This window comes from Acomys russatus, chromosome 20 (genome assembly GCF_903995435.1).
Source record: "Acomys russatus chromosome 20, mAcoRus1.1, whole genome shotgun sequence".
NCBI classification, from domain to species: domain Eukaryota; kingdom Metazoa; phylum Chordata; class Mammalia; order Rodentia; family Muridae; genus Acomys; species Acomys russatus.
This window is the reverse complement of record NC_067156.1, coordinates 30,209,522-30,223,615: the sequence shown is the minus strand read 5'-3', so window position 1 is coordinate 30,223,615 and position 14,094 is coordinate 30,209,522.

Sequence of the window (14,094 nt, the reverse complement as noted above, 5' to 3'; positions counted from 1 at the left end):
TTGTCTCATTTTGTCTTCCAGGAACTCTGGGTGGTAGGTGCTGTAACTTTTTCAGAGTTATGAAACTTTTGACTTCATCCTGACTTTTCATGTTACAAAGTTCTTTATATACCTTGAGTCTATTCAAGTATTTTTACTATGTAAGTCAACATGCTTTTACACATGAAGTCTGCGGTGTATCTGTCAACAGATTGCAGAAACAGCCCAAGAAAATAAGAATAAAAGAAAGTGGGGTGCTTTGACTCCCACCTTCTTCAGTGTAGCCCATCTCACAGCCCCTTTCTATTTCTGCAGAGTCAGGGGGTCTCACAATTCCTGAGAAAATTCGGTCACATCTGTTCCCCTAAGAAGGCAGGGTAGTGCAGTGAGCTACCCTTTCCTCGTGCATTTGGCAATTCAAAACCACAGCGTGAGATGGAAGGCTTTGGGTACTAGAGTAGGACAGAGAAAGTTAACATTAACTGGAGGTGGGGGTAGGGCTCTCAAAACATACCTGTAGGTGGTCCCTAACCACCCACAGAGAGTTAGTCTCAAGTAGACCTCTTCTTTTGAACTGTTGGAAGATGGGTGGATTTGGATGGGGATTTTATTCTGGCTTTCCCAAACACTACCTTGGCATCAAATCAGACAAACAGTCAGTTCCTAAAAAACAAACAGAAGGGTGACCTCTGCATCCTTCCCAGACTCCAGACCCCCCCCCCCCCCGGACCGCATTCGGTTCATCAACACTCTTTACAAGACCACTCCAGGCTGCATGCTTGTTTAATATCTGTGCGGTACTTATGAGTTTATGCTGCTTGTCTTTACACGTCAATTCATGCTAAAAGTAGGCAAATCTGATCGTTTGGTTCCCCTACTCAACCTCCTTCTTTCTGGCATTAGGCTGAAATCCAAGTGTCTTTTTTCTGGCGTGTAAGATCGCGCATGATCTGGTGTATCTGCCTGAGCTTGTGCAAACACATCCCTCCCTATTCCAGAAGCATCACCTTTCCCCCTTCAGCCTCCTTTCTCTCATGCTCCCTCGTTGCCCGTGCCACGTTCTCTGTAACTTTGAGCTTTGACCAAACGTCTGTTCTTCTGGGAGGAGGTCTTGACTCTGTGAGTAGTGAGTTTGTCCTCCTGTCCTTTTTTTTTCACAGTTGCAACTCAGAATTTTAACCATCCGTTAATGTCTAATACTCCCACACAAAGCAGAAGGGAGCATGTCCTTGTCCAACCATGTGACCCGGTGTGTAGTTGATGCCCGATACATGTGTATGAATGGACTTATGCGGGGAAGAATGAATGTATGGATGACTAAACACCGTTTAAAAAGTGTTGTGCTTGGAACTGAGCCATAGTGGCCTATGCAGAAGCTGTGGATTGTGAGTTCAATTTGAAAGACTGTATCAACAAAATCACATTTAGGTCACTATACATCGAACCTGTATTGGATCAGATGCATCTTTGGAGTCAAATTGAATGTTATGAGCTCCACCTTTTATTTGAACTAAGAATTTTCACCAGATTCGGGTAGATGCCACTTGGCAGTGTCTTGAGTCAAGATCTTGCATATACTTCTTTCCCCCAGAGCCAGATGTTGTCTGGTGGTACCATGTGGGTCACCCTTGGCAACCTGACCCAGAAGCCAGAGTCTTCTTAGGTGGAGGACCTTATGGAGGAAGTTCTCATCTCTCTTCTTTCATTTATCAAGGGTGATGCTCCTGAGAGTCAGAATGTCCTGTGAGCTGAGCAGGATTCACCTACAGGGGGCGCCACACAGATTGCGTGCCTCTGACTTCTGCCCCTGAATAAATTACCTATGAGGAACCACCCTTTCTCTCAGATTAAGAGAGTTTCTTTCAACGTGAAAATTGAATCACAAAATAAGCGCAGTTGGTTTGGATGTAATTTTGAAATTATAATTTTAGTGGTACACCATCTAAAACATACTATTTGGTATAGTCTCTCTGCGTCTGTGTGTCTGTGTGTCTGTGTGTCTGTGTGCTGATGCAAGTGTGTATGTGATGGCACAAATGTGGGGCTCAGAAGACAACCCCTGGGAGTCATTCCCTTCTTCCACCAAGTAGTCCGGGCCTTAGATTCAGGGGATCAGGCCTGTGGAGCAAGTGCTTTCGCTTGTAAAGCCATCTCACTGACCCATGGAAATCATCTTCATTTTCTGCTCGTGGCGTTTGTAATCTCAGGATCTCTACTTTAAACCTAATCATTCATAATCAGTCCTTAAATCCTTCAAGAGTGCTCCCATGAACTCTAGCTCTCTCTAGGAGGAGAGCCCTGACTCCAGGCAGCCTTTCTGCATTCTGGTGGAGGCTCATACTGCTCACAGGCTTCCTTCAGTGGCTAGTATAAATTTGCATATGCATTTGAAACATTTAAATAGAGATTTGCCGTTTCCTGGTGTTGAGTCAGCCCTTGTGGTTTGATTTTCCAGTGAGTCCTTGGGAGCTTTTTTAGCGCTTCAGAGAGTGGATTGAGTGTGTGAAACTGGCAGCTTTCTAACAGTGGGCATGAAAGCAGGCAGAAGGGTGGTCTGGCTGGCTGTTGAACAGCCTGTCTTTCCTGACAGATGCAGGCCTGGAACGAAGTTAACTAAGGTATTTCGTCTCCCATTAAGGGGTGTTTGCAGGTGATGAGTGTAGTTTAGGGTCCTTCTATGGAATCATGAGGCCTGAGGTAAAATGATCCAGACAAGGACAAGGAGTTACTATTAACCTTCTCAAGAGGACCTATGGTCCTTAAGTTTAATGAAAGGCAATTCGAATCCGGGTCAAGAGCAGGACTGTAGAGTCCTACAGACCTGCCAGTTACCACATAGCCCGCTTCATCCCTCTCTTCCTCGGGTTCCTCATGTATCGGCTGAGGTTATTAATAGGATACACCTCATGAATTCTTTCCGAGGAGTCTGTTGGTGCATATAACAACTGCTTACTAGATGTAGGATTCTCCTCCTCCTCCTCATCTTTTCCTTCCTTTTTGGTAAGTAGAGCTCATAAAAAAAAAAAAAAAAAAAAAAAAAAAAGAACCGAAGTCTTTTCACTCTAAAGTGTGACCAGCCAGTTCTCTATGGACTGGCATGCTATGCCCAGTGTACCTACCATTTCTCACAGTTACACTCACTTTCATGCCTCTTGTTATGGTAACACACTTTAAAGACATTGAATCATTTTTCTGATAAAAATTACATTTAAAAGGAAACTTCAGAAAAGAATTCTGCAAACGAGCAAACAGATTTACTTGCTATAATTTACAGGTGAGAGCAAATGCTTGTGTAATTATGACTGAAAAAGAGGGAGTGTTGACAAGTTCTAGCATGGCGTCAAAGACTAACTCTAGACTGAAGTTTTCTTGCTAGAGTCAGGAATTAAGGGATGAGGCAAGAAGGCTTTTCTCACCCTGAGACTGAGAGAGATCCACTCTGTGATAGGGTATCCAGCTTCGGGACACTCTGTACCTTGTATGGAAGAGGGTGACTGAAGGGACCTGCCCATTCTGTATCATGAGGAGTAGTTTGCCCATCTTGGTGACAGTCTTCATCTTGATTTGCAGCAGAATAGCTTGGTAGGTGCAGGCATGTTTTCTCCACAGACTAGAAGGCAAGTTTAAAGGCATCATGTGAGAGCAGAACATAGAATATTAAGTAAGCCTGCTAGCTTACCATGCTGCCAATAGCAGAAAATCACTTGGCTGTTAAGGCCCAGACAACTGTGTGCCCATGTCAGTTGTCTCATGTCTATTATTCCTTATAAGATGCCATAACTGAGGAGGCTGTGGGAAGTGTGCAAGAAATTCTCTGTGCTATTTCTGCAAACTCTTGTGAAAAAGAATTCTATGTATAGTGATAGCCATATGAGTGTATCCAGTTCACCCACTGCCATCCAGAAGTCAATTCTGGTGCAAAATGTATGTACCCAAGCACATGACTTACACTAGCAAGCAGTTAAGAAGAGCCTTAATATGAAACAATTGGAAACTGGTTAAACAAATGTGATACGTGAAAACTATATGACTATTAGGAGTAATAGAGGGAGGTATGTTTTATGTCATGAAGAACATTCACAACTATATGATAGAAACTTGAAAGTCATGCGATTCCAGGCTGTTTTACTTTACTTACTTACTTACTTACTTACTTACTTACTTATTTATTTATTTATCTATCTATCTATTTATTTATTGTTCTTTTCAGAAGGGGTTCTTTTGTTTGCTTATTGAGACAGGGTTGCACACTGTAGCTCAGGGTAGCAATCTTCTTGCCTCGGTGTCTCAAGTGCTGTGGTGACAAACGTGTGCCACCATGCCTGCAGAGTCCAGGTTATTTTTTAAAGTGCACAGACATGCAGTGGCATGGTTAGAAGAGTATATGCCAAAAGTTAACATTTATAAGTCAGCTGATTAGTTGATTTTTATTGGTTTTAGTTTGTTTATGCATCTTTATAACTTTTAAAAATGATGAACATATGGTTCTACCATTATATATATGTATATTAAAGCAGATAATGGTGACACTAGCTCTTGGGAGGTGAGCGCAGGAATTCAGGTCAAGCTATGACACATGGTGAGTTTGTGACTAGTCTGAGCTACCTGTTTTTTTCTAAAAACAACAGTAAAAACAAAACAAAAGCAACAAAACCAAACCCCAACCAACCAATAAACTGACCAAACAAAAAGCCAAAACAGGGGCTAGACTGATAGTAGAATGCTTAGCACACAAACATGAGGACCTGAGTTTGACCTTATAACCCATCTGAAGAGCCACATGCTTGTAATCCCAGATCCGAGGAGGTAGAGACTGATTGCCAGGGCTCACTGGCCAGCCAGCCTAGCCTACTCCATAAGTTCTTGATCCCTGTGAGAGACCCACACTCAAAGAACAGGGTGGTTATTCTTAAGAATGATATGCAAAGTTGACTTCTGCCTCTACTACATATATATGCTTACATACACACCTAAACACACACACACACACGCACACACACACACACACACACACACACATACCCCAAGACCCCCAAATAGCTTAAATCATCAAAGATTTACTAAAACGTTTGCAATGAGGAGCGGTAAATCCAAAGAGCCTGCCCGTACAATGTAAAATAACCATTAAGATAATGAATCCCATGTGCTGTGAAGGTGTAGTTGGCCACTGGCAATTCAGAACTGGTAAGCGCCTGGCAAAAGGAAAGGCTGTGGCTGGCATGCCACTCCTAACTGGACTCTCTGTCTTCTTCCACTGTTTCCTTTCTGAGGAAATCAGTAAATGCTTTGATTTAAAATCACAAGCAGGATTCAGCCTTCACTCATACAATAAGCAGATTCATGCAAAAAGCTGATGATTTGCCGAGGCTGTTGTGCAACCACGGTCTTGCAATTTTGATTATACAGGCAGAGAAACTGCAAAACTGAGTCACGCTGAATGCTATGATTAATCATGGACGTCTGTCCTGAGTCTGGTCTTCAAGGACACTATAGATTAAATAAAATTACTTTTCTATATCTGAATGTAAGAAACATTTGACAAATCAATTAGATACTTCTGACGGGCCCCCAGTGGTGCCAATTATACATTCAGTAATGCTACTGTGTTCACTTTTCTCCTATATAGTCTCTGTAACATGGAGCAGGAACCATGGCTGTGTGGATCGCTCTATGCCTGACACTAATAGATAACTACCTGATGGGCACCGTGGAAAGCTCATCTGCATTTAATATCACTGAGTCTCTAAGGGAAAGCTTCAGGACTGGGCATCTGGAGACTTTGGATACATCGGTCTGCCACCAACCACTCTGCGACCTGTGTGTTCAGCATTTCCAAGCCCTGCCCATAAAAGTTGCAATCAACAGCATCTACTGCTCAGGATTGTGAGCAACACATTTCTTAATATGTATTGGTATCGCTTGGAGCAATAGCTACCATATAGTGAGTGCTCAACAGATATTGGTTGCGACATCTGCGTTTTCTTTTTGTCTCACATGTGTTCCACTCAAGTCAGGTGACCCTGGCCATCTTATTAAATAAGAGTGAGACGTAAAGCTGGGTGTGGTGGCACACTCCTGCAATGCCAGCACTTTGGAGGTAGAGATAGGAGGATTAGGAGTCCAGGGTCATCCTTGGCTAGATAGTGAACTCTGGGCCACCCTGGACTACATGAGACCCTGTCTAAACAGGCATGTGTGACATATGAGATAACAATAATAACACCCTATGGGGTTGTTGTGCACACACATACAAAAGACGCTCATAAAGTGCTTCAAAGAGTGTGACACAGGGTGAGCACACGGTCAAGGTTACCCATTATCCCCATACCTGGCCCCTTATTATTTATCATGCTACGTCTAAAGTGCAGTTTAAAACTGAGACCAACTTCTGGCTTTTACCAAAGCTGTTATTCATTTGGCCTTTGCCAAATGAGTGGCTGCCTGGAGGCTTACATGATCCTGGGTACTGCAGCGCTCTATACAACTTAAATAGGGGCGAGGTTTGCTGTTACACTAGAATAAACAATAACAATCATCATTATTTTGCCGGTTGCTGAACTAAGAATCACAACCTTCATTTTACAGGCGAGGAACTCGAGTCCTGGAGAGGTTGTGTGTTGCTCCAGCTTCTGCAAAGGGAACCCAGAATTGAGACCCAGTCAGCTTGTGCTCCTGACCTTCCCGTGGCCCATTTATTGTAGCTGTAATATGAAAAGACGTTATTATAGTAGCTTTGATTTCAGATTTTTATTTTAGTTCAGTCTAAATGGAAATATAACAGTAACTTCAGGTTAATTTATAGCAAGAAGAAAGAGAAATAGCCTGGAACAGAAAAGGAGAGAATGCAGAAGGAATATCTAGGTGTGGAATGCACACTTGCCATCTCAGCACTCAGGAGTTTGGGGCAGAAGGACTGGAAGTCAAAGGACAATCAGGACCACCCCAGGAAACCCTGTCTCAGAAAACAGAGGGCTATGGCAGAAAAGTGAATGTTAGTAGATATAATACATTTGGATAAAAATTAATTTGCTTTTAGGCCAGGCGTACACCTTTAATCCCAGCACTACAGGAAACAGAGGCAGGTGCATCGATGAGTTCGAGGCTAGTTTGGTCTACAAAGCGAGTCCAGGACAGCCAAGGCTACACAGAGAAATCCTGTCTTGAAAAACAAACACACAAAAACCCCCAAAAAACAAAAGGAAAAAAAATTAGTTTGCTTTTAAGTTAAACAGAATCACTTCATTTTTTTTTTTTTTTTTTTTTTTTTTGGTCCAATTTTTTACTGTAAACTACTTTTTAGCTTTAAGTCTGAAAATTATTTGTTCTGTTACAAAAATATTTTGTTCTGTCTCACAAAACAACAACAACCACAACCACAACAACACACACACACATGCAATTTAAATAGAGTCACCATAGAGTGAGAGAGACAATGTCCCCAAGTAGACATCATATGGTACCAAATAAAAATCCTGGTAAAAGGAATGAGTTACATCTTTTTGAGTCATTGGCTAAAGGGGTCCCATAATTGTCCCCAATACTACAGGCACTTCATAACTAATGTCAAGATTCTACTGCTGAAGATACCACATGCTTGTCACTAAACATGAAGAAATCAAGGGGGGGCTCAACTAGAGGCATTGCTCCTACTGATTGACACTGATAGTGCTGGAAGGCACTACGCATGCCTCCAGAGGGGAAATGCAAACATCAATACTATTCAGTTATGAACTCTGTAAGCTACAACAGGGAGCTGGACCTGTCTGTAAGATATGTTCACCTATGCAATAGTGGCATAGATGTTATAGAAGTAACCAACCACCTTTTGATTTGATTTCGTGGAAACCATACCTGACACTACTAATGAGGCCCAAAACCTGAGAATATATAGGTCATAGGCTTTAGATGAAGCCTCTTACTATTATTCTGTTGAATGAGCACAGCTATAAAACTACCCCTAATGACATATTCCTATGCCCATATACCAGTGCAGCATTGAACCATCATCAGAGAAGCGTCTTTTTACAGTAGATAATAATTAACACAGAGACCCAAAACTGGACAACATGCAGAGGCTGAGAGACTTTGGAGCACTCAGCCCTATGTAGGACATCTGCATTACACCCTATCCCTCAAGGCTCAGACAGCTATGGAGAAGAAGACAAAAATAGATTGTAAAAGCTAGGAGTGGTGGATGATTCCAAGGAACCAATATTTTCCAGACTACAAATCAAGAAACAGCTTCTTTTTGATCTTCACATGAGATCCACCAGTGTCTTGATCTTGGACTTCCAGCCTCCAGAACACCAGGAAAGTACTTTTTTTTTTTTTTTTTTACTTATAAGCCACCAGTTCGGAAGATCTGTTACAGTAGTCTCCAAAGACCTTAAGGTACTCTGCATAGATGTGTCTTCTCATTTCATGCTTGTCATAGGCTGTGTCAGGTAAGCGTTTTGAAATCAGACCAAGGAGGACAAACAGCTCCCACTACTCAGTAAGTTGCAGAGAAGAAACTGAATCCTGCTTAGTCTTTCTCTAAACCCCTCACAGCTTCCCTGGGGCACATGCACAGCAAATCCACTCTTCCTTGTGGCAGAAAGGCCAGGAAGCCTAGGGTGAATTCTTATGCATCAGCAAATGAGATCACTGTGTTCCAGGGCTGAAAGCCCATGTCTACAGTTCACCAGCAACACCCCAGATTGCCTGTCCTTCCAATCCTTCTAACCCCCCCAACTTTCTCCTGAGTTTGGATCCCCAATAACCACATAAAAAGCTGGGCACAACAGCACATGTCTATAGTCTCATCACTTGGAAATAAGAGACTGGAGGATCCCTGGATCTTTCTGGTTAGCCAATCTAGCTGAACCAGGAAATTCCAAGTTCAGAAAGAGATTCTATCAAAAGACTGGTTTAGGAACATTGACTTCTGACTTCAACATAAATGCAACATGACTGATGCACATGTGAACCGTCACAGGTTCTGTGACAGCATGCACGCACAAGACCTACACATGTGCATTTATGTGGTTCCTGGAGATCCGAACTCAGGCCCTCATGGTTTCAGGGCAAGAACTTTACTGACTGAGCCATCTACACCATCTCCTCGGCCCTTTAGAAAAGCTTTGTAAAGACACACACAGCAATTATAAATTCTGGAGCATATGGAGACCAGACTGGCTTTGTTAGTAGGCCAGGCTGGAACGGTGAGAACTTTAAGGGCATGCTTCATGGCAAGTGACTGGCGTCTCTCAGTTTCAGGCATCATTGTGAATGAAGTGGCAGGTCTTTAGGTTTTTCTGAGACCAGCTGGGAACCATGGAATTTTTCATTTCTTGGTCTGCGATAGCCTGCTAACTTCCCTGTTACCTCTGAAGCTGGAAGCCTCACAAAAAGACCTTCAGTTATGTGAAAACCTTTAGTGTTTATTTAGTGGTTAAAATAGGAATATTTTAAATAATGCCTTGTATGTAGTCAGCTGCAAATGGCTTTATCTTGATGGCTCACTTCATATTAGATTCTAAAATGGTCTTAGCAACAGTCTCTGGAGAATTGTGTTAGTGGCCAGTCTTAGGGGACCATCTTCTATGGTCATGTTAGTCATTCTTCTCACTGGGATAAAATATCTTGACAAAAGCAACTTAATGGAGAAAGGGCTTACTTGGAACATCAGCATGAAGGACTGAGCCATCATCCGCTCATACTGCCTCCACCGTCAGGAAGCAGAGAACAACAGTGCCTCAAGCTGGTCTTGCCTCCTCCCTGTCTTTTAAAAACACCCTTTATTTCATTCTTTGGCTATTTAATATATGTAAGCATTGTGTCTACCCAATTCCTGTCCCCCACCCCTCACTACCTCTAGGCACCTCCACCTTCATGTTCTCTCTCTCCCCCTCCCCTTCCTACCCCCCACCCCCCCAACCCCCCACTGTCTTGGACCCACTGAGTCCAATTACCGCTGCCTGTTGCAGTGTTGACTGATCTTGGCTTGGTGTTGGTAACCATATCTGCAGTGAGGTCGTGAGTATAATGGCCCATTCTGTGTCCAGAAGACAGCATTTCACAGCATTGCTCTTTGTCTGGTGACTCTTATGTTCTTTCTATGTTCTCTTCTGTGATGTTCCCCCAGCCTTAGGGGTCACTTCTTCCTTTTTACAGAGTTCAGGACCCAAGCCCAGGGTGTTGTTGCCCTCCTTTAGGGTGAATTTTCCTACCTCAAATAATCTAGATAATCTCTCAAAGGATTGTTCAGAGACTAGCCTAATCTTAGTGAGTCCTCATAGGTGCCTGAAGATTGTCACCTAGAAAAGTCCAGGCCCTGCCATTGAAAATCAATACTAACTACCACACCTACCTATTTTTTTGTTAGTTTATATTTGCCTTTGTGTTTCCTGTAATGCACCCACTATGTCCAGGTATACAGAACAGATGGTCTTATATTAGAAAGCTCTGAATACAACTGAGTTTTCAGACAGATCCAGCCTGGAACTAATTCCAGAGTTTGGTCTAACCTAATTACTAACCACAAGAACCTCGAGGTTGGTGACTATCGCTGGGCTTATCTAGGGAATGAAAATGGGCTCATCTAAATAAAGTTTTGGACCAGGGCTTGGAAACCTTGAGATGTTCTGAGCCTGTTGAGTCATAAGAGTCCGTGGGGGTAGAACTGGCTTTTCAAGAGTATTTGGTGAGAACAGCCATGTATTTCTCATCTCCATGGTTCTGTCAAGAGCCTGCAGGGAATATAAATATTGGGCATAAGTGACCCAAGTTGATAGTCTTAGCTGCTGGGAATAAGCAGAGGCAAAAGGGTGCCAGGTATCAGGGCAGTGTGGGTAACTTAGTGAGACTGTCTCAAACTAAGGTAAAAATAAAAGGACTGAGGCTGTTAGTTCAGTGGGATAACTCTTGCCTAGAACACACAAAATCCTGGATTCAATCCCTATAGTGAAGTAAACAGACAAATTGAGGTGACCATTCATTCATTCATTCATTCATTCAGCAGCAATGATGTTGTGAGTATTTACTGTTTGCCTAGCACTGTGGTGGGCCTTGTTGAAGCTCCTATCTTTGGAGGTGACACAGAAGTAAGTAGACTACTGGGAACCAGTGTGAAAGGTAGTGTTGTAAGGGTCAGTTTTTGAGAATGCTCCATAGAAGTCAAGGGATACTTCCCAAAAGAAATGGCAAGTGGGGTAAATTTTTAGGGATGAGAGGAAGTTGGTTAGTCAAGGTGGGGGCAGGGGTGGAGGGCAGATTTTAGGCTGAGCACCTAACAGTTGCAGAAGGTTGAAGTGTGGGAAGATCTGGAACGTTCTGGGTATGCTTGTGCGCTGCCAACCTGGGCAGAGGTGTCTAGTAGGAGCCTCAGACATTGGGGCGGAAGGATGGCTGGCCACAGATGCTTTGTAAACCAAGCTGGGACTTCCAACCTCCATTCTAAAAGCAGTTGAGAACCAATCACAAATTTTAAACTAGGGAGTGACAGCTTGCCTTTAGATTGAGCATATCTTATATATTTATGTCAATAAATATTCTTAGAGTTTCTACCTTATATCTCTTTGAATCTATAAATCAAGGCATAAAGAAGTTCTGTCCTTAAATGGAAAGAAATAGCAAGATATTTAACAAACACAGAGTATATTGAGATGGCTGGTTAACTGTAGACAACATACAAATGGGTCTCAGTCTTTTGCCTTCTTCTGCCTGCCTTCCCAGACATTTTATGACACATCACACAGAGCCTGCAAATCAACTCAGCCATTGATTTGGATGGTTGCTGGTAATCCCAGGCCAGTTTCGAGGGTGTGTACACATTCTGTATGGGGAGCTGGCTGAAGGCATCCATAGCATTAAGATAATCCTCATTGAATATTGCTAAGCTTCCAATTGGCAATTCATCTCTCTCCTGGCATCACAACGCACTGAGGCCTTGCTTCCCTGGAAAGGTATTAAAAGAGAGAGACTCAACATGTCCAATTTGGTAAGAACTTGTTTTCCCTGTTTCAGGAGGAGAAAAGGGAAAGCTGGTGTTTTTGGAGAGGGAGGGGAAAGACGAACAATCTGGGGTGTTGCTGGTGAGCTGTAGACATGGACTTTCAGCCCTGGAGCACAGTGATCTCATTTGCTGATGCATAAGAATTCACCCTAGGCTTCCTGGCCTTTCTGCCACAAGGAGGAATAGATTTGCTGAATGTGTGCATGTGCCCCAGGGAAGCTGTGAGGGGTTTAGAGAAAGACTAAGCAGGATTCAGTTTCTTCTCTGCAACTTACTGAGTAGTGGGAGCTGTTTGTCCTCCCTGGTCTGATTTCAAAATGCTTACCTGGCACAGCCTATGGTAAGAATGAAATGAGAAGACACATCTATGCACAGTGCTTTAAGGTCTTTGGAGATTACTATAACATCTCCCGAACTGGTGGCTTATCAGCAACAAAAATGTGTTTTCCTGGTGTTCTGGAGGCTGGAAGTCCAAGATCAAGACACTGGCAGATCTCGTGTGGAGATCAAAAAGAAGCTGCTTCTTGATTCATAGTGAAGTTTGTTGGTGTCCACACAAGATGAAAGGAGTGGGCAAGGAGTCTTTCTAGTACTTTTTTCAAAGAAGGGCACTCACTCCATTTATGAAGACTAGCTGCTGCCCTAACTACCCCCATGATCTCCTATCTGATACCACTACTTCCGGGGCTGTAATTTCAATGTAAGACTCTGAAGAGACACAGACATTTGATGCATAGAGACTGGCATACAACTCATGTTTGGTGAATGTCTACTTCCAACAAGAGCTGAAACTCTTGTTGTTTCCATAGGAATAGCTGTTTGTCTCCTTGGTTCTTTGGCATGCCAAGTGTTCACCAATAGGAAAGCAAGAACTTGGACTATGTTCCCACCTGAGAGTTACTGATACTCACTGTGGGCAGCTCACTCCATGTTTTTAAGACTTGAGAGTCCTTCTTTATAAAATGTAAGTGGTAATGCCCAATAGTGAGACAAGGGCGCTCAAGTTTAAGGCACAACAGTCTTGAAAGCTTTATTAAGGTCTCCACTGATGGGCCCATTCTCCAGGGGTTCTGACTCAGGATCTGGGCATGGCCTGAGAATAAGTATGCTGAGCAGCTGTCAAGCGACACTCCTGTGGTAGTCCACGGCAACTTAAATATGTCCGGCATACAGAAAATATGATAATATTTCAGAGGTACAGATAGTATACCTAGTTGTAATACTGATTATAGGGTCTTTACTTTGGTTGTGCAAGTAATCACTTGGTTTTTAATGTATGCAGAACTAACACAAACATGGATAAAGAGTAATTTAGTGTATAGAGGAGCTAGGAATTACCAGTCATTACTTCCATGGGCATCTGAGTGACCTGGAAGTAGAAATGAGGCATCTGGATGACCAGGTACCTGAGAAGTTCTATTGACTTAGCTTCCATGAGAATGCCTGGGTAAAAGACTACACCTGGTAAACTGTCCTGCTTAATGAAACTCTCAACTAGATGTTGAAGGCATGCTTTGGGGAGAGCCGGGTGAATGACTGGAGACTTACAGGGCTGTGTGAGTTGGGAAAAGCCCCACCATTGCCAGGGTTTATAAGGATGGGACGGAGAGATCTCCTTGCCCAAGAAATCCCAGGCTCTGACTCCTTCGTTCAGAAAGTGACTGGAGAAGATAAGGGCACAGTGACACCCCTGCTATTTAATGAGCTGTCTGAATTACAGATCTAAAATTAACAGACTCTCCTCCCCACTCCTACCATCCACCTACCCGCTACCCAAACCTTCCTTTGTCATCGTTTCTCAGCGAAATCCTGCAGCAAGAAACATCCTCTGGATCTGCACACCCTGTCAATGCAGCCGGCGTGGGCAAGGCTCCGTCACAATGCTGTGACAGAGTTAAGGGCCTGGGTTCTGAGATCAGGAAGATGGATGAACTTCTCCCTTCCTGTCTTAGAGAACATGCCTGCCATGATCTTACTGTCACTGAGGACACTAGTGGTGTGTTCATTAGATATGCATGTTAGGAGTCAAAGGAAAAAAGAAAGAAAGAAAGAAAGAAAAAAAGAAAAAGACAGAAAGGGGGGGGGGAAGGACTCAAAGAGATGGTTCAGCAGCCAAGAGC